Source organism: Lathamus discolor, chromosome 1 (assembly GCF_037157495.1).
Source record: "Lathamus discolor isolate bLatDis1 chromosome 1, bLatDis1.hap1, whole genome shotgun sequence".
NCBI classification, from domain to species: Eukaryota; Metazoa; Chordata; class Aves; order Psittaciformes; family Psittacidae; genus Lathamus; species Lathamus discolor.
In genome coordinates this window covers 39,373,373-39,392,129 of record NC_088884.1, presented here as the reverse complement: position 1 = coordinate 39,392,129, position 18,757 = coordinate 39,373,373, and the positions used below count along the sequence as shown (strand labels likewise).

The following is an 18,757-nucleotide window of genomic DNA, read 5'->3' as shown; positions in this document are numbered from 1 at the left end:
TTAAATGCTCTTCACTCTCCGTTGTCTAAAAGATTATTTTCTGTATTGATAACTGTATAAAGACAGCAGCCCAAAACTTAATCAAGATTATGCCCTGAAGAGTGATGAAGTGCACCGATATTAATAGGGAGTCTGACAAGAATGTGGTTATTAAACAAGAAATGAAGAAAACTTTAAATAATTAGATAGATGCAATATTGATATTTTTATTGGCAACCCATATTTCTACAGGATACCTAAGGGGACTGAGATGATGAAGTTCAGAGAGCAGAGCAGTGCACTGCAAGCTGCAGCTGCAGGGGAAAAGAGGAAAGTTGGAGAAGCTCTGCCTGCCACCCAGCTGCACTGCTGTGCCCAAAACAGCTCTGAAGACCTTCAAAAACTTTTTTTTGAAGAAACTGACAGCTCTTCACAGCAGCATTTTTGCAAACTATTCTGTGTCAGTCAATGCTGCCAAGCAAAGCAGTCACATGCAGCACTCAAGCTGTCCACACTCCCAACTGAGGGAAGTGGTACGGGCGCTGGAGGCCATTCTGGCAGCTGCCTGCACCCCAACAGGATTTCACTTCACTAGAAAGAACAGCCACTTGTTCCCAGGGTGAACCACAGCACAGATCACAACAGAGAAACATAGTGTTGCAACTCACACCACTATCCAGCCCTGTTACAAAACTAACAGCGCAATAAAATAAGGCAGCAGCTGAAGACCAGCGACTGGAAGGGCAGGAACTGGGATGAGAGACTGGAGCTTTAGCTGCTGTAGCCAGGTTGTTTGCTTCTTGCTTGTTCGTAAGCTAACACCAGTGGCCAATTTACCTACTACTCAGTAGTCCCCAGTGACAGTAAACAGCTGGTAAATTTCTGCATCAGAGCACCTATCCCCATGCAGACCTTTATAATATTACAGTAGGTTTACACAATGACAGCGTCAGACAGTTGCCAAGTTAGCACTAGGCATCATCCCATCATGTTAACTTATTCCAGTCAGTATTCACCAACATTTATTTTCATTAGTCAGTCATGCTACAAGCATATGCACAGATAGTTAAAAAGCACTGCTGCAGTACTATCTGTAGGAAGGTGTGAGAGTAACTGGGGCTATGCCAAACTCAGGCAGAACTGCAGATGGAACTTCATTATTTATTTCTTAGGACATGAAGCCATCAGGAAACCTCATACAAAAAGACTGTAGCTCCTTTTTCACAGGCTGATAGATCAGTGTCCTATCAGCTACAAAAGTAAATACAGCAAAGTTCATGCAGCACTTAAAAATACTTTTTAAACCCTTTGGAAAGTAACAGTGGCTTGAGGTTTTGTACTTTCACAAGATCTAGATGGATGAGGTGAAATGTAGGAATTTGCTCTTGTATTTAAGACCCTCATTGAGACATATATACCTATGTGTATACACACACACACATTTATGCCAACACAATCTCACAGAAGTGGTACTCCAGTTGCACAGCAATTTCATTACGAATTCCTGTCTACTCAGCCTAATTTCATACAGATCCCTCTCCTCCTAATGCTGTAACTACCTTTCCTGTTCTACTGTGGGAACTCAGCCCTCTGTTGAAAAAGGCACATTGGCAGTGCAACCATTCATTAAAAATGTAAAAATGGAGCAGTTCCTTAGCATAATATTACAAAAGTACTTTCAACTCCCACTGGTAGACCCCTGTACAAGTATTATTAGAAAAATATTCATGCTAACAGAGCAATTAAAGGAAAGGAGCTGCATGTTAGGATGGAGTTCAGAGAACTAACTAGCCATGCCGTCACAAACCATCCTGAAGTCAGATCAGATGAACACCAGCATTTCTTTCAAAGCACATGCACATCATGTTTAAAAATTAGATCTGTCCACAATTCCAAGTTAATGTTAACAAAGCAAAATGCCATCAGAAACCTAACAAAACCTTTAAATACTTCCATGGAACATTTTCTAACAACCACCACTATGGGAGAACTAAAAGCACCATACAAACATTAAGAACTAAAAGCATCTAATAAGCAGTTTGCTGGGGTCATTGACCTTTATTCTTCAGCTGAGCACATAACACACAAGACCCAACAATACTGACTTAAAAAAAAAAAAAAAATCATTCTTACTGCAAGAAACACTGCAGTACTTCAGCATACAAAAAATTGTTTGTTAGCAGTAACTGAAAATACAGTATTGACACCGAATTTGTACGGAAAAACGATTAAAAATATTGTTATCTTAGGCTGTAAAAAGACCTTTATAGTCAGTTATGATACTATGATTGTATATTAAATTAGCTCAACAGCCTGAAGCAAATGATAGTATTAAAATAAGAAAAATATTTCTGTTTTGAGATATTACTATAGGTAGTGCCCAAGGAGAGCTCACTCATGACATTAACACGGCCAACTCTAAGAGGATACTGTAAAATCTCCCTGGAGAATGACTATTTTAAATTTTGCATAGAGCAGGAAAATTGATCTATTTGGCTATTTGTCCACATACACACTAGCATTACGTGAGAGCAATTAGAAGTTGTAATCTCAATCTGACGTTACAGAGCATCAATATACTAAGGGTTCTGCTGTTATGTCTTACTAAGCGAAGTTAACAATTTACTCTGTTTTCCTCTTCTGTCACAAATCAGTGTTTTCACATAAGGCAACATACCCAAAATATCCACAAAACTGACACTGAATGAGCCTTTCAGTGAGAAGCGGCTCAAAAAATAAGGGTCTATCAAAAGTCACACACTGGAAACCACCAAAACAGCCTGCAATTTAAGTCAAAATACAGAATTTGGAATTCCATCAGTTGGTAAAAGATAGCATAAATTCAATTTATATTAAAAACTGCTACTGTTTATGATACTATTTTTCCGCATCAAAGATAATTCCTATTTGACCCAAACTGTAAATGATATACAATAGAATATATACTTCCAAATTGCTAGATGCAAAAGATCTCCTTAATCCCAAGCCTATTAAAAAACACTATGAAAAGTACACTGGTACAAATAGATACATTTAATTTTCAGGATGAAAGCCAAACCAAAACTAGAAGTTGAGATCCTTTGTTCCCTTGTTTCAGTGACAGTTGCTCCACTTCTTTAAGGTGACTGATAACCTCTAACAGTATACTGTATGCTGATGTATGGTAGCCCTTCGAACAAAAATTTTGCAATATCAACATAATAGTGGAAAATGGAACATTTCACCATATTTCTTTTTTGCTAAAAAGCCTTTTGCTATGATGAGCTTTATACCAGCACAGATTTGTATTCATTTAAAGAATAGTATGTTAGTTGTTTTGCCCACCTTTAACAACTCTCTTTATGTTCTTTTAACTTAATTAAGTCTTTAAGTTTAAATCTCAGAAATATGGAAGACTGAAATCAAGACCACCGTAATATATGAGACAAATCTACCAAGGAACATGAAGGCTGGACAGACTTTAGAATAATCTCACAGAACTTGTGTCATATGATTAATAAATTGATTATTTTCTAAATAATCTTATTTTACAGAGCACTGTAGAAAACAGTAGCCATAAAGAAACTACTTGATTTACAGACATAGGTCATGTCTCAAAGTAGTCCAAGATATAACCAGTCTCCTTAGAACACTGCACAGTTTTTCCTCTCAGAAAGCAAGTATGACACATAGCAGGAAGTTCAGACAAAAATTCTGAGCACGAAGGAAGTAAACAACATGCAGTTACGATTTTCGACTATCCTCTGCCCATATTCCCAGGAACAGCCATCAACAAGGTATAATTTTTCACGTGTTCTCTAAAGTACAATAATACTTTCAAAAGCTACACAAAAACTGTGAAAATCTGCTGCATGCAAACTATGTCAGGAAGGTCAGACCATAATATCAACTAAGCCACAGAAATTCTCCTGACCAAGATCTACATGCCAACTGTTCTAAACCTTTAACCATCCTTAACTACTACAAAATGAGCATTTTAAAACACTCCGGAAATAAAACAGCACAGCAGGAATAGGAAAAACTATCCTACATTAAAATAAAATAAACAAATATTGAAATTGCTAAAGCTAAGTTTCAAAACTGAGATTACAAGAAGCTCCATTTGGCTTCATAACATGGTTGACACTATGCCCGTGCTAGGACAAATTCCTGCAGGTTCTATTCCTACTAACCACAGGCGCAAGATTTCAAAGATGTGAGAAAGCCACAGTGGTTTGGGATATGACATTTTACACTAAGCTGTGTGGATGGCTTTTAAGGGTCTGATAAATGAGATGTACTCAACTAAGGAAACAATCTTTGGACAGACACACCATTCACCAAAATCCAAACACACAAGAGAAGGACACTTCAAAGATAAGAAAGGCAGCAAGGGATCTGCAAAAGTGACCAGAAGAGCAGACAAACTAGCACTCCACCTAGAGCGGCCATGGGGAGAAACCAAGAAAGTGCCAGATGCATTCCACCTTACTTAGTGATCTGACCCGAGGAGAATCAGGAGTGTGTCCTTTGCAGATACAGCAATTAAGTCACAAGCCCTGACTAACTGCACACATATGCTTACCCACACACATCTGTAAAGCCTGCAACTGGATTATCTGTTAGAGACATGGTTTAAGAATTTTGTTGATTAGGGACAACTACCGCTTGTCTGATATTATTATTTACTTAATAAGAAGATGGGGGGGGAACCCAACAAAAAACAATAAGCCACCTTCAACAGCCTATCCAAAATGTGATTCTATTTACCAACTTTCTTTCTTATTCATGGTTCCAGTTTTTTTGTAGTATTTACAGTCCATTCAAGACTAAGAGTAGTTCTAGATTTAATTTCACACAGCATTTCTGATTTACTACTCTAAAATGTTACACACTTTGCGATGCAACGCCTTTCAACTCTAAGGTTTCACCAAGATGACTGCATTTTAGAAAGTGACAATCATGCCGGTAACTTTAGGGGGCAATATGTTGGCTCATACTCTTAAATTCAATGCTATTTTAAGTATGCACATAGTGAACAACAGGAAGAATCTTGAAAATTAATGATGTACTGGTATACTCCTGTTACCTACTTCAGACACTCCTCAGCCACAACTTTTTCTTTTTTTAAAGAAAACAGTTCAACTGGTAAACAAAAAGTAACTTTTAAAGTATGAGTCAGGTGATGATCCATCAAGACAATTACCAGCTAAGTATACACTATTTGTATATCACATTAATTTATTGATTATCTTTTGGGAACACCATTCAAGAAGAAATCAGTTATGCTCAGAAGCCAGAGTTAACAAAATGAAGCTCAGAAACCAAACAAGTTCTGAAGTACTGGTGCTTTCAAGGAAAAACAAATAAAACCCAACAACCAACACATTAAATAACAGATAGGCAAACTTGGATTTCTAGTCACTATTTCAGTAAATGTGCCTGTGAAAACCAGTATTTAATATGAAAATACAGTTAATAAAGTTAATACAGAAATGGGTCAGTCTTAGGAAAGAAAAATTCAGCTGTCATTTTTGTAAACAAATGAGAAGAAAAACAAACAAACCAACCAACCCCAAACTCAAAACTCCATTCTGGAAAGATACTGAAATTTGCTTCAAATATTCTCATAATAAACCTTTTACTACAGTGGCACTTCTCCCGGCTCCTCAGAAGTTTACTCTGTGAGCTTCTCTCAACCAGTATTTTTGCAGCTCAACCATAAGATAAACGGCAATTAGAAGGTATTGAAATGATAACTTCCTACCTCCTTTTTTATTGATAAACTTTGACTCATCCCATCAGGTAATTCAGAAACACACTGGTTCAAAACTTCTTGCAGTTTTAACTGAAAATTAATTTTGCAATTGAACAACATTGAAGTTTGCCATCTGGACTGCATTTGTGCTTTTGGGTATTTTGCTGTAGACAAAATGAGTTTTGCTGTATTTCAGAAATTACCCTTTCATAACAAGCTAGAATAAGATATCCTCTAATTCAGCAATTTAGTGCATTTGGATTTTATCTCCATCTTCATGCCCAAGCTTGCCTTTTTGTTGCTTTGTCGCATGGCTTTTCTTTATAAAATAAATAACAAGGCACTTTACTCAGTTTGAAATTCTAGACCTACTCAGATACACTCTAGAGAGCTCCTTAATAGAGAATATACAATGGTAAAGCCCAGCTTTAAAAGATTAAGATATCAGCTACTGAACTGAGTTCTTCAGAAATAACAAAACCCTATCATTGCCTTCAGTCCCCAGAGAAAGAAGGAGGAGTCTGGCATTTTCTTAAACACTGAAATACTCAAATTGTTAAAAACACAATTTCTGCATCCAGCAGAATTCTGCTACAGCAAGCTGTGCATATAGCCAAACTCACACGATGTATGTGCAGTCTGAAAGCTGGATCAGGTAAGTGAAGAAACCCATAAAATCATACTAAGCACACACAAATTGTTCTCTCAAAAACATGTGACAAATTCTATGCATTTCTCATGGAGGCAAAAAAGGCAATACTGACCAAAAAAAAAAATCTGTATTAAATAAGTCTTATAACTTATTATAATTTAATTGACTTCAACTGAAAACTCAAGGCGGGGTGCCAAGACAATGAAGCAAAGCAGGCATAGGGAACAAGAAGTTTCAGCCTGAAAAAAAATGTTGCAATTTACATAAGCAACAGAAAACAGGGGATTTCAACAGGGAAATGCCAGCCTGCTGTCAGAGTACTGGTACTGTCAACACTCTTTAATGTAGTCCCCCACCACTAGAATGCACCAAAACAGGACAGTTCTACTAGCTGTGTTCCATTATAAATGTATGGACATGCAGCAGAGGAAAGATCCTCAAGAGACATAAACGCACTCCTATTAAGAGAATTGAGCAAGTTAAGTGATAATCATACAGGCAGTAAACCAGGTTTGGAATTTTAGCATCTTAATTCATAGAAACACCAGACACGACAGATGTGTTAAAAAAATGCAAAGAAATTAAGTATGATTTTTGATGAAAAGCTTAGAAAAGTTTAAGGAGGGAAAAAAACAACCAACAAAAAAAAAAATCTTTTTAACAGGCTTGCATTCTTCATTGGTATTCAATAGTTATCACATATTCATACAACACATTTTTAGAAGCAATTAGAACAGGATGTTAAACTAAGTAAGATTAAGTAGGTCAGACTTCAGCCTCCCAATCAAGAGAACTGCTATGCTAAAATACTTCTTTACCAAGTATTACATCTTCAACATGACATACCTTCAATGTTGATACCACACCTAGCCAATCAATACAAACGACAGACAACTCAGATGATACATGCACAGACTGACAGAGCTTAACCTGGAAAATGAACCACGTCCTAATCTAGTCCAAACCAGCAAATTATTCTCACTAAGGTCCCACTTGCAAAGGAGAGATGATTGCTCCCAGTATTACAGAAATGATGTAAGGGTTTCATTAATAAGGAGCATCTCCAAAAGCTTTTAAGTTGACGAGTCTCCTAAGTAGTTATGAAAACAAGAGAATCCTTGGCAGAGTAACATGCAAACTTTATTTCACAAAGAAATAAGGTGGTAACCATTTCTGTGAATTCTGTCCATTGTAACTACTATGTTAACAGCTGATACTCCTCCCAAGAAAAAGTCCTTAAAGGCTCTGCAAGCCAACTCCCTGCTACCACTTACTGAAAGCAAGAAACGTCATTTGCTCATGCAGATGACAGGTATGCATTTGATTGCAAACATCTGCTTACAGTCTACTTTCTGGTACTTTACAACAGACAACCATGTGTTACTCCACAAATTCATCTTCCCCTCTGCTCTGTTGAGACCCCACCTGGAGTACTGCATCCAGCTCTGAAGTCCTCTGTACAGGAAAGACATGGACTTGTTGGAGACAGTCTCGCAGAGGGACATCAAAATGATCAGAGGGATAGAAACACCTCTCTTATGAGGAAAGGCTGAGAAAGTTGGGGTTGCTCAGCCTGAAGAAGACTGGTGAGATCTTACTGTGGCCCTTGGGTTCTTAAAGGGGCCTATCAGAAAGATGAGGAGAGACCTTTTAGCAGGGGCTGTTGCGACAGGATGAGGGGTGATGGTTTTAAACTAAAAGAGGGGAGATTCAGGCTGGAAGTGAAGAAAAAATTCTTTATAATGAGGATGATAAAAACTAGCATAGGTTGTCCAGAGAGGTGGTAGATGCACCATCACTGGAGACATTCAAGACCAGGCTGGATGTGGCTCTGAGCAACCTGATCTAGTTGAAGATGCCCCTGCTCATTGCAGGGGGCTTGGACTAGAATTCCTTTGAAGGTCCCTTCCAACCCAAACTAATCTCTGATTCTATGATCTGCAAGCTTCACTATGTTCCCCCTTTTAAAATCATCTACACATTTAGTCACACACCAGCACAGTGTGACATTATACTTAAAAGAAAAAAATAAATGTATATACTTAAGCCTCCCAAATGGTAAGACATAGTTAAAATAGCCTTAAATAAAAGTGGCACACTAAAACAACAGCTTCTGATCTGACCACCCAATATCTGACTCGTTTTGTAAAAGGCTTTAAATGGTAATTCACATGTAAACTGCATCCCACTGCTTCAAAACTTTTGCTGAATTTCTTGCATTTGCCAAATGAGAAACTTTTACAATGAAAGCTAGTGGTAAGGAAAGAAAAAAACCAATATTCCCACCTGTTTTAGGGAAGCTTTATCCCTCCAGGGGAAAAAAAAAATAAAAAAAAATAATAAATCGAAGGCCACCAGCAGCAAGGATACTGGCAGGGCAAAGCATGGAAGCATGCCGACCAGAATGGATGAGTCAGAAACATGAAGGTCAGGGTCAGCTGGGCTTCACAGGCAAGGGAAGATAGTTACAGATAGCGTAGCTGAGAAGCGACTCTCAAACAGCATTAGGAGGATGGCATCGATACGCTTGTCAGCGAGCAAGTAAGATGACCACATGCATGCTCAGTTGCTAGGAGAGTGGTTTTTCCTTTATCTTAAGAGATAGATGTGGTCCCTTATATCACATCTAAGCTAAGCTGGTAACATTTCATCTGCTGCGTGTCCCTCCAGGTTTTGTAGTCATTACCTTACATGCTCTTCAAGCAGTATTTCTTAACAGTTCCTACACACCCAATCTAGTTGAAGCCAAAAATGCCCATTGATCAGCTTTCTAGATCCGTACTTCTGTAAAATATTAAGCCTTATTAAATGACCTATGTTGCAGTAACTATGAGACAGTCTGTGTCTGCCCACTAGACACCTTTTTTAATTTCATTTACTATTTAAGAACTTTTGTGCTGTATATCATACAGGGAGATGAAGCTTACAAACCAAGAGGAAAGAAACAGACTTTGAAGTAATTCAAGTTTGGTTTGTGAACTCAGGATTTACATATTTTCATCACCTCAAATCTCTTCTACTGTGGGAGAAGAGCAAAAGATTAAAAGTTGAAGAACAGGACTCCTCTGACATTTTATTTGCTTTCAGCTGAGACTCTTAGCTAGTAGGCCAGATTTCTGCTTCAGCTAAAAGAAGGTTAACCATAGCTCCAGCTAAAAGAAGGGTAACCATAGCTCCAGCTGGGATGTTTCCATGTTGATTTTGAACAGGCTTCTCTTTCCAGGAATACTGCAGTTATCTTCCCCCCCCCCCCCCCCCCTTTTTTTTTTTTCCATAGCAAACAATTCCACTAACTTTTTTAAGACAGCAACACTGCCTACCTATTCCTTCCAGGATACAGCCAAAATTTTCATGTTTGGTTAATCTAAAACATTGTATTTAAAATAAGTGCTGGTTTCCCAAGCATTTCCTGCAGTTAAGCACTACAGATTCAGATGTAAATCATGATTAAGGGAATAGCAGAAGGCATTTTGTTTGTTTGTTTGTTTTTTCTTTCACTAGTCGGATGGAGTTTGTTGGGGTTAAGTAAATCAGTAGGAGACCCATTTCTACTCTGGCTTTTACCAGGCCAAAAAAAAAAAACCCAATAAAGCAACCTCAAACAAAAAAGGTATCATTTTGAAGGTTTTTGTTGTTTAGGGGTCACAAGATAGTGGACAACTAAAAAGAGTACAACTGTTTTTTAAAGATTTATCTAATAGTGCATCCACACATACTGTATTTAACGTAAACTGCTGACCATTTGTTTGAACAACCCACAAGAAAGAAGTAACAATTCTATTCTTACTTTATGTTAACTTTAAAGAAATACCAGGTTCCTTTTGGTTTGGTTACCCCCACATCCCTCCAAGGTATTCTAAATAAAGAAATAGCTGAGAACATTCTGGCCAAAAAAATTCCTTCTGCACACACAGCACATCAGACATCTTGTCTTACCTTAAAATACAACTGGAAAATTCAAAATATTAAGTACGTTTAATATATTGAATCCTTGAAGAGAAAGAAATATTTACAAGCTGCCACGACTTCCTGGCAGAATACTTGCATATCAGTGACTCTCCTTCTCCCGACTAACAGTACATTCTGCAAAAGCAGAAACATTTCCCAAGAGCACAGACAAGTTAAATTCATGTATAGCTTTTTAATGTGTCCTCCCCAAAACATACTTGAGAGTCTGAGACTCTTCAAGGCAAACGCAAAGTTAAAATTAAAATACTTCTGTCCTTCTGTTATTTATTATTATTTTTTTAAATGAAAGCCTTAAGACACTTTAGGAAGCATGTTTCTCAAAATATTCCACAGCCTGGTTCTTGTAACCTTCTGACTATGCAGACAGGCTATGTTGTGATTACAGCTATACCAGATTCAGCCATAAAGTATGACAAAACAACTTTGATGTTTTTACATTATATCTAAAGGACAAGGACACAACCAATCTCCATTCAGAAAAAAAAAAAACAAACCAACCTGTTACTGATTTTTCTTTAAAGGTAATGAAAAAGTACCAGAATTCTTTAAAATTTTAAATTGCTGAACTGCAATTCTTCATTAATTTTTTATTATTTAAGTGTTAATTGATACTAAAGAATTTTTAGACTAAAGACATTATTCCACACAGGAAAAGATAAATCGCAAACTCTGAGATCTCTACTACACTATCACAAATATAACCACCAAGCAGAATTAGGAAAGCAGTAAATACATCCACCATGCCTTTCTACTGTACTAATCTCCCTCACATCTAATTTAAACCTCTTCAATCATTCTGTTCTCCATTAAGGTTGTCAAAAAATTAATTAATCTAGCTGTGAACTCTCATTTAAGCAGGTGGGCTTCAGTCAGATTCCCATATTGTAAAACTTTGGCTCAATATATACTGCAAACTTTGTTCAAATATCAGAAACTGAAATAACCATTTTTCATTTTAAACCAATTACTCTTTGAAGTGCCAGACTTTACACCACAACATTTTAAAATAGAGCTACCTCAAATTGGCAGTCTAAGGCTCAGACTGCAAGTGTTGCTTAGACCTGGCCCAAGTCCCAGACATGGGATGGTCCCCTCCATCTCATACCTTCCTCGCAGTTTCTCAGAAAACAGCCGCATGTATTTAGAGCTCCAAGACAGGATGTCAATTTTTAGTGCTTCAACAGCCTGGTAAAATAAGCAAGAGGACATTACTTCCCATTATTCTGTTCTCATTAAAAAAACCCAAAAGAGTATTTTCACTGAAAATGTGCTCAATCTTCAGCTAATATATGTAATCTCGCTCACAGTGAAAGTGTTGTAGTTGGTGAAGTACTTAAAAATGCAAGACTTCAAGACTTCAACTTCTGTTTTTTTCTTTTCCTACAGCTGGATTCATAAGATTCAAAAGTTACCCTGACCAGCAGCATTACAATGCTTTTATCTAGAGTTGCAATAGCAAACCACTCAAATCAATTTTAGTCTCAACGCATTTTATCAGTACTGCAGATGGGGAAAATACAGGGATTTAAATCATTACACCACAATCTGATGCCAAATTCTTTCAAGTCTTCCCAGGGTCAGCCAAGCTCTTGCTTCTCAAGTGATACAATCCCTTCCCCGCCCTCCCCCACCCTGCACAATCTTGAAGCAGGACTCAAAAAATTTTGCTTTTAAAAAGACACATTGTTCCAGCATTAATCTTGTTCAGGAAGACAGAGAAACACTAATTTCTTTACCACATTTTCAAAATCCAAATGCATACTCTGAAGGCACAGAGATGCCTTTCTTTGAGCATGAGGATGGTGATAATATGAAGGGTGATACACTTCATCATGAAGCTATACACTGGATAACTGGAGGCAGTTACACATTATATAAATTTGTAACTATTCTTAGATTAAACAAAGCATCACCTACATAGTGCAGCTCTCTTTCAATGACAGGAAGTGTACCACAATTAGCCCTCTAACACTACAAGTGGCAAAAGTACTTACAAATACTGAAGTATTCTTTGCATTTGATCTCCACTTACTGATATTTAAAAAGCAAAAGGAAAGTGGTTTCTGAATCTCTGTGGTGCCATAAACTTTTTTCACTGCACTGTTAAATAAATGTGTTCTTTACCACTTCTGTTAACCCTTCCCTCTTTTAAAAGAGAATTTATCAAAATGCTTATTGCTACAAAGAAAAACGTTCCCCGAGGGAAGTGTACATAAACAGTCCATAGAGCAGCACTGCGCACAACTCACAACTTCCAAAACCTAGGTAGACAGACAAGTATGTTTTTCTAGTTCTGCACGGAATTTATCTTCAAAAGACAAGGATTTTTTTTTTTTTTTCATTTTGAAGTGACAAAGAGAAGCCTTCTATACATTCACTGGACAATTCTCACATTAAGGGGCTGCATAGAAAGATAAATTCACTATACTGTGAATCATCACTGAGCAGGATTTTTACAAGGCTTAAGGTTTCTCAGCAACCAAGTCCTGCTCTTGCCCAGCATGTTAAACTTTAAGCCAGCTGGTTCCCTGCTCCAGCTTTGCTACATGGTTACAGCCATGGTTACACCACACCATAGGGATAGAACAAGCCAACAGCCATAGCCCCAATTTACTGTATCTTAACAGCCAAGAAATTGTATCTGAAGATCAAGGTACTATGAAATGAAGGAAGGCAAGAACAAAGTTGACTGAATTTATTTTCTCATAGGGATGAATTGTATGATGGACAACACTATTAAGGAAGCATAACATGTAACTGATCACATGCACAGGTGCATTGAACCAGGGTGGCCAATACAGCTGCCATCCTAAGTTTTTCCAACACACCCACTCCCCAGGGGCTGCTGACAAGCTGCGTACCACAGGTAGGAACTACCAGTTTACTCCTGATAGCAAATCCTATGCACATTTTAGTATAAATTACACACCCTTTCCAACCATTCCTACAGCAGGTACAACAACCTCCGGGACAGGACTAAGAACACAGCCGAGGGTGGTAACCACATAAATGACCCCACGTTCACTCCACAGGGTGCAACCACCACACAGCACCTGCATGTGCTATTTTCCTTTAGCTGCTCAAATGCATTTTCATTGGGAAAAAACAACAAAATCCCAATAAACCCAAGGATCCTAAAAGATCTTAACCTTCATGCTTCTCATGTCCTACCAAGTGTTAATCCCCAGTCTTAAAATTTCAGTTGAAAAAAAACCAAACTATTAACCAATGCCTGTTAATTTATTATTCAGGTACTACAATAAGAGTTCTATGAGAAAATAGCATTAAAGGAAAATAATCTGCAGCAAGCCAAGAAACACATACAGAGAAAATATGTATGATTTGAAGAGCTCTTTTTTCATTTTAAATAAATTTTCTAACCTCTAGATTAAATTCTTAGGTACATGTTTTGGGCACCCATAGCCCCAGTTAAGCAGATGAAACTGAGGAGCTGTAAAAAAAGGACTTAAAAGTTTTTATGTTTCAGGTTATTTATGAACTAAGTAATTCTATGAAGATTTCCAGTATACTACAGCTCTGTGAACTTTGAAAGTCTTCTCTGCATCCTCTGTGTATTCATGTTTCTGGACTTCCTATGAAGTTTACAGTCCAATTAACTGACAAAAGATTGAACTGAAACTGTTCAGGCTTTTTACTTTCTGGGTAAAAGGTGCATCCTTGGTATGTTCTACTCTCTACTTTTTATTATTTTTCATCCAGTTCAACAGCTTGCCTTCTTACCATAATTCCAATAAATTTCAGAGGAAAAAGTATTTCGACTCTGCATCATTTACAGTGATCCAACAAATTTCTAAGGAAGAAAAGCTGGGGCTTAGCCTAATAACGAGAAAGACAGGAGTCCCTACGGGAATTTAGTGACTTCCAACATTTCTTCTCTGATTTTTTTCCTCAACACAGACGCCTCCCGATTTCTTCTCATCAAGAGCAGAGCATGGGTGCTGTTCTCTACAAGGATTCTCCAGTTTCTTTCTGAAGACTACTCTTATAATTGGTCTTACACTAAATTTTTAGAGTATAATTCTACAGTTTGTTACCTCCTGTCATATATGCTCACAGGGACTGACACATTCTCTGAATCAGGGTCTCTGAAACACGACTAATTCATTCTTGTTCACAAAGCAACAAATCTGTCCTCAAGGATTTAATACAAACAAAAATCCACATCTGAAAACATTCTCACAGAAGCATCCCTCTGTTCCAAGTTTTGTTCTGAAACACCTACTCCTAAGGGAAACAGAACATACATCAGATATAGTTGTCTGCGAGGGGCTTCTGTAAAATTTCTTGGTATCAGAAGTGCTAGAGATTGGAAAAGAGAGACAACAGAGATAGAGGGCACAACTAAAGCAGCTTTATTTTACAAGACAAACCCATTTTAATACTTCAAAAAGAACAGAGCTGTAGACTACTCTCAGTAAATGAATGACTTTTCATCTGTGAATCCAGTATTTCAAAACAGGTCTATCTGGTACTGCTTTATGAACTATCAGATCTAGTCCAAATTTAAATAAGCAAGGTTGCATTGCCACTCCTGAATCACATGTCCAGGAGTGCTCAAGCTATATCCATCCTTACTCCTCACACCCTGGTGTCCACATCCATCTCAAGGATTTCTGGCTTTAAGAAGTGACCCTACTGCCTGGTTCAGAATAAACGAATTCAAAAAAGAACAGGCACCTGCCTTCCTTATTACAGCAATTGCATAAGGACAACTTTTGTCTTTCTGATACCAAGGATATCTGAACTGCAACTTCTCAAACTTCCAGTGAACCAATCAGCATGCTCCATTGCTGCACTTTAAACATTGGCTCTCAAAACTGAGCCTTCACCTGTGTAGGGAATTGTAATTTCACAGTACAAGCTGCTCAGATGTCAGTTTCTTTCAAACACTACATGGGAAACGTGCTTTGCCACAAAAACCATTCTCAGAAACTTCGTAAAATGTACGCTATCTAATAGTAAACTACTTATCCAGCCTTACTCTAGTAAAGCCAAACCAGTCTGAAGACTGCTTTGGAAGCGAAAGCAACACACTGATAAATTATTCCAAGGAACAAGAAACTAACCTGTGCCAAGCATAACTTTTTCCCAACTAGTTTGGGATTCTGGAACAAGAGCTAGAAGCACACAGGAGCAAAGTTCAAATTCATATTTAAATCCTCAAACTGAAGCCTAACTGAGCATAACAAACTACATAACGAATGAAAGGAAAAACTGTTCAAGATTACTTCTGGGACTTTCCAGAGTGTATCATTAAATTCAAACGCATATTGCCAAAATGTAAAACAGTAATCACAAAAGCAAGCTGTTCTTGAGGTTTACTGACTCTTCTGCTCATCATATTTTAATGCCTCTTAAGCATGTCATGACATGTTCCTGGGAACGTGTCCATGTTACTTTAACATGCTATTTGGCAAAACCCCAAAGTTAACGCGTATGTTTTCAACTTCATGTCTCCTTATCACATTCACTTTTTTCTTTTCCAATAATCTGTAGGTTTGATTACCCCCCAGTCTGCAGTCTGCTGAAATTCCTTCCTAACTCACAGGTATTTAACAAATTTTGCTTCCACAATGGCGTAATACTCCATTTAGAAGTGTCACCTCCTTCCTATTCTACTTTTAGGCCATAAATATAAAGACTGGCTACATTACACAGCGCCACAGTTTGGGACTTGCAATAAAAACCAAAGCCACTGAGTTTTTCCACTAGTGATTTAAAGATAAATCAAAATAGTACTGAAATTGAACTTTCCACTTCAAAGGTAATTTTATTGAATTAAATGCAATGCTACCCTGCATTATCCTATATAATTATTAATAACATACTTTTTTGTATGAACAAAAACCAAGCGGTTTTGGGGAATTTCTTTAGTCTTTTGCCATTTGAGCTGAAGGAACACTAGGGATTAAAAAAATCTCCAAGATTTATTTGCAGGATAGACTACGTTAAAATAAAAAAGAATTTCTTTTATTTTTTAAGGGGATAAATAAAATGTGATTGGTATTCACATGCCAGAATGCAGAACACACCCACTCATTGTATGGTACTACTGCTGCAAAGTTAGAATCCTGGGACCTTGACTTTCATTATGATTACAGAATACTATAAAAGAAAATAATATACTGAGGTGTAACAATTATTGCACTACACTTCAAGGCACTGAATGTACTAAAACACCAACAGTCAACAAAATAAAAATGCCCGTGCCCAACCCCTTTCTAACTTACATTAGGGAAGTTATGTTCAAATCTAGGAGAACTATCAAGAACACTTCATTTACAAATCTTACAGAAAAAAGAAAAATGCTAAATTTTTTAAAGTACATTTTAAAATAAATACACTTGTTCAATTTTTCTGTACCACACAAATGCACACATGCATCATTCCAAGGCACTTTTTAATAAAAATCTTGTGAAAGAAGGGAGCACATTAATGTACTTCAAATACAGTTCCTGCAATACCTGACCGTCAAATCTATTGCCTGAATACTTTAAAGAGCAAAATCTTACATTTCAATAGCTATCCCCACTCCCCTAAAATAAGGTTCTCCTCAAAGAACCTTAAGTGCACCGAAAATAGCTACCTACCTACACACTGTACTTTTGCCCATTAATTTTTTGTCTCTGCTGAGGTAAGCAAATTTTGACCGATGACCACTTCCTGTAAATGAAGTAATTAATAAAACATTATTAGTAAAAATGTGTCATTATCTTTCAAGCTTCTTACAATTCTTACTGTTCCATAAACAGGAAAAAAATGCATTTCAAAACCTTGTGCACTGAAAATAATGTAAGAATAAACTCAAAATATAAAGCTTCTCAGTAGTTTTAGAGCAAAAGTAAATGCAATAAAAAGCAATAATCACACACAAACTAAAGCAAGAGTCACTAACTGTCAAAATTTAAAAAAAAAAAAAACAACAAAATTAATACTATTTTGAAGACCAAGGAAAAAGACGCATCAGCAGTAACCTCTTTCCCCCAGTAAAAGGTGTTCACAACTTGAACTAAAAGGCTACAGAGATCTAACGTATCTACAGCTCCTCTGTCCGAACAGAAAGGCACAGATGCCTTGATCCTGTAAAGACAAGTTATGCTAAAAATAATATAGAATTAGTCTCATGAGAAAACCATATAGAAATCACAAATGCCCCCCAAATTACTTTTAACTGTGGGTAATTTACTCTCTGCTAAACCAAATAAAACTTGAATACCAGCCGACTGTTTCTATCGCACAGCTTAAAGTGAACTTTGTCTTCTTACAAGACAGAAATGCTTCCAAACCACCCTTGGGACAACAGGGGAACAAGCCCAAATTCATGCCCCAAGACTTTTCAGAGATGACTGGAAAAACAAAACCAGAAGCTGGAAGCACAGAATCTGTGTTTCCAAAACCAAAGGAGAAAGAAGGAAACAAAAACCATTCCTGACAGAAATCTTGGTTCACTGAAAAAAAACTAATGGGAAAACTAAACAAAAAACCACCAAAAAACAAATGCAAAAGCGAATTTCTGACCCTTCAGGACCCCCAGAATCAGTATGCTCTGGCTATAACTGGTACAGGAAATGAACAATAACACTGGTGAAAAAACACATCACCAGAGTCATAACACAGAGCAGTATGCTAGGACCCTAAGCTAGTGAAGGAATCAGTTGTTGACAATGAAGCTGCTTTTTTTTTTACCAGAAAGCCAAAGCACACATTCTCGCTGTTGAGAGTACGCCCAGAACAGGCAGAGCACAAATGGTTGTGTTTCACACTGTCCTTTCTCACAATACTTTCCTAAGTTTCTTTACTTCAGAAGAGCAGCAAAATTTCAAAGTAGATTTGCTAAAGAATCTGTATACACTTATTCTGCAAATTTTTTTATTCAGCTTTAAACAATTAAACCACAACACTCCACTGAAAATATCACCGAAGCACTGACTGACTAGGGAACCTACTCAAAATGGCTACACCACTAACCGTGCCCTTGAGGGCCTGAAGAAAGCAACCAAGTTGCCCAGGCCCACAGCAGTTAGCGCTGTGGTCCCAGAGTAATTCAGGTGTGGCCCCCACCGCCAGGGCTGCACTATGCAACAAAATCCACAGTTTGCCAATGGGAGGAAGCAAAGCCGGAGATTCTGTTGTCTCTGCCACTGCTACACCACCTTAGCACACACCCAGATTCATCACATCCTGCAAATAAACTGTAGGACAGCAGGCAAGCTGCTGTCTTCCTCCTTCCACTTACAAAGCATTGTAAAGTCAATATAAACCACCAATAAAGTCAATAGAAAATTTCAGATGCCCGTGGCTCTGCAGAGACCTGGCCTCCCAAGCCAAGTGCCTATACCAGATGATCCAAAGACACTCTCTTTGCCAGCACTATAAAGAACAGTAACGCTGCCCAGCGG

At 37.6% G+C, this 18,757-nt stretch overlaps 1 protein-coding gene across 7 annotated transcripts in view; it reads right to left on the bottom strand.

Moving 5' to 3' along the window:
* The window catches only part of CNOT2 (CCR4-NOT transcription complex subunit 2), a 93,592-nt gene that overhangs the window by 41,189 nt on the left and 33,646 nt on the right, over positions 1 to 18,757 (bottom strand). Inside the window, exons 2-3 of one of the 7 annotated variants that reach the window (XM_065668915.1) lie at positions 16,949 to 17,021; positions 11,443 to 11,522 (exon numbers count right to left, since the gene is read on the bottom strand). The exons of 4 other annotated variants lie outside the window; for them this stretch is intronic. The gene's annotated coding sequence lies outside the window, so the exon portion shown is untranslated. The remainder of the gene's footprint in view (positions 1 to 11,442; positions 11,523 to 16,948; positions 17,022 to 18,757) is intronic. 2 more of the 7 variants (XM_065668905.1, XM_065668921.1) reach the window with 2 other exon arrangements.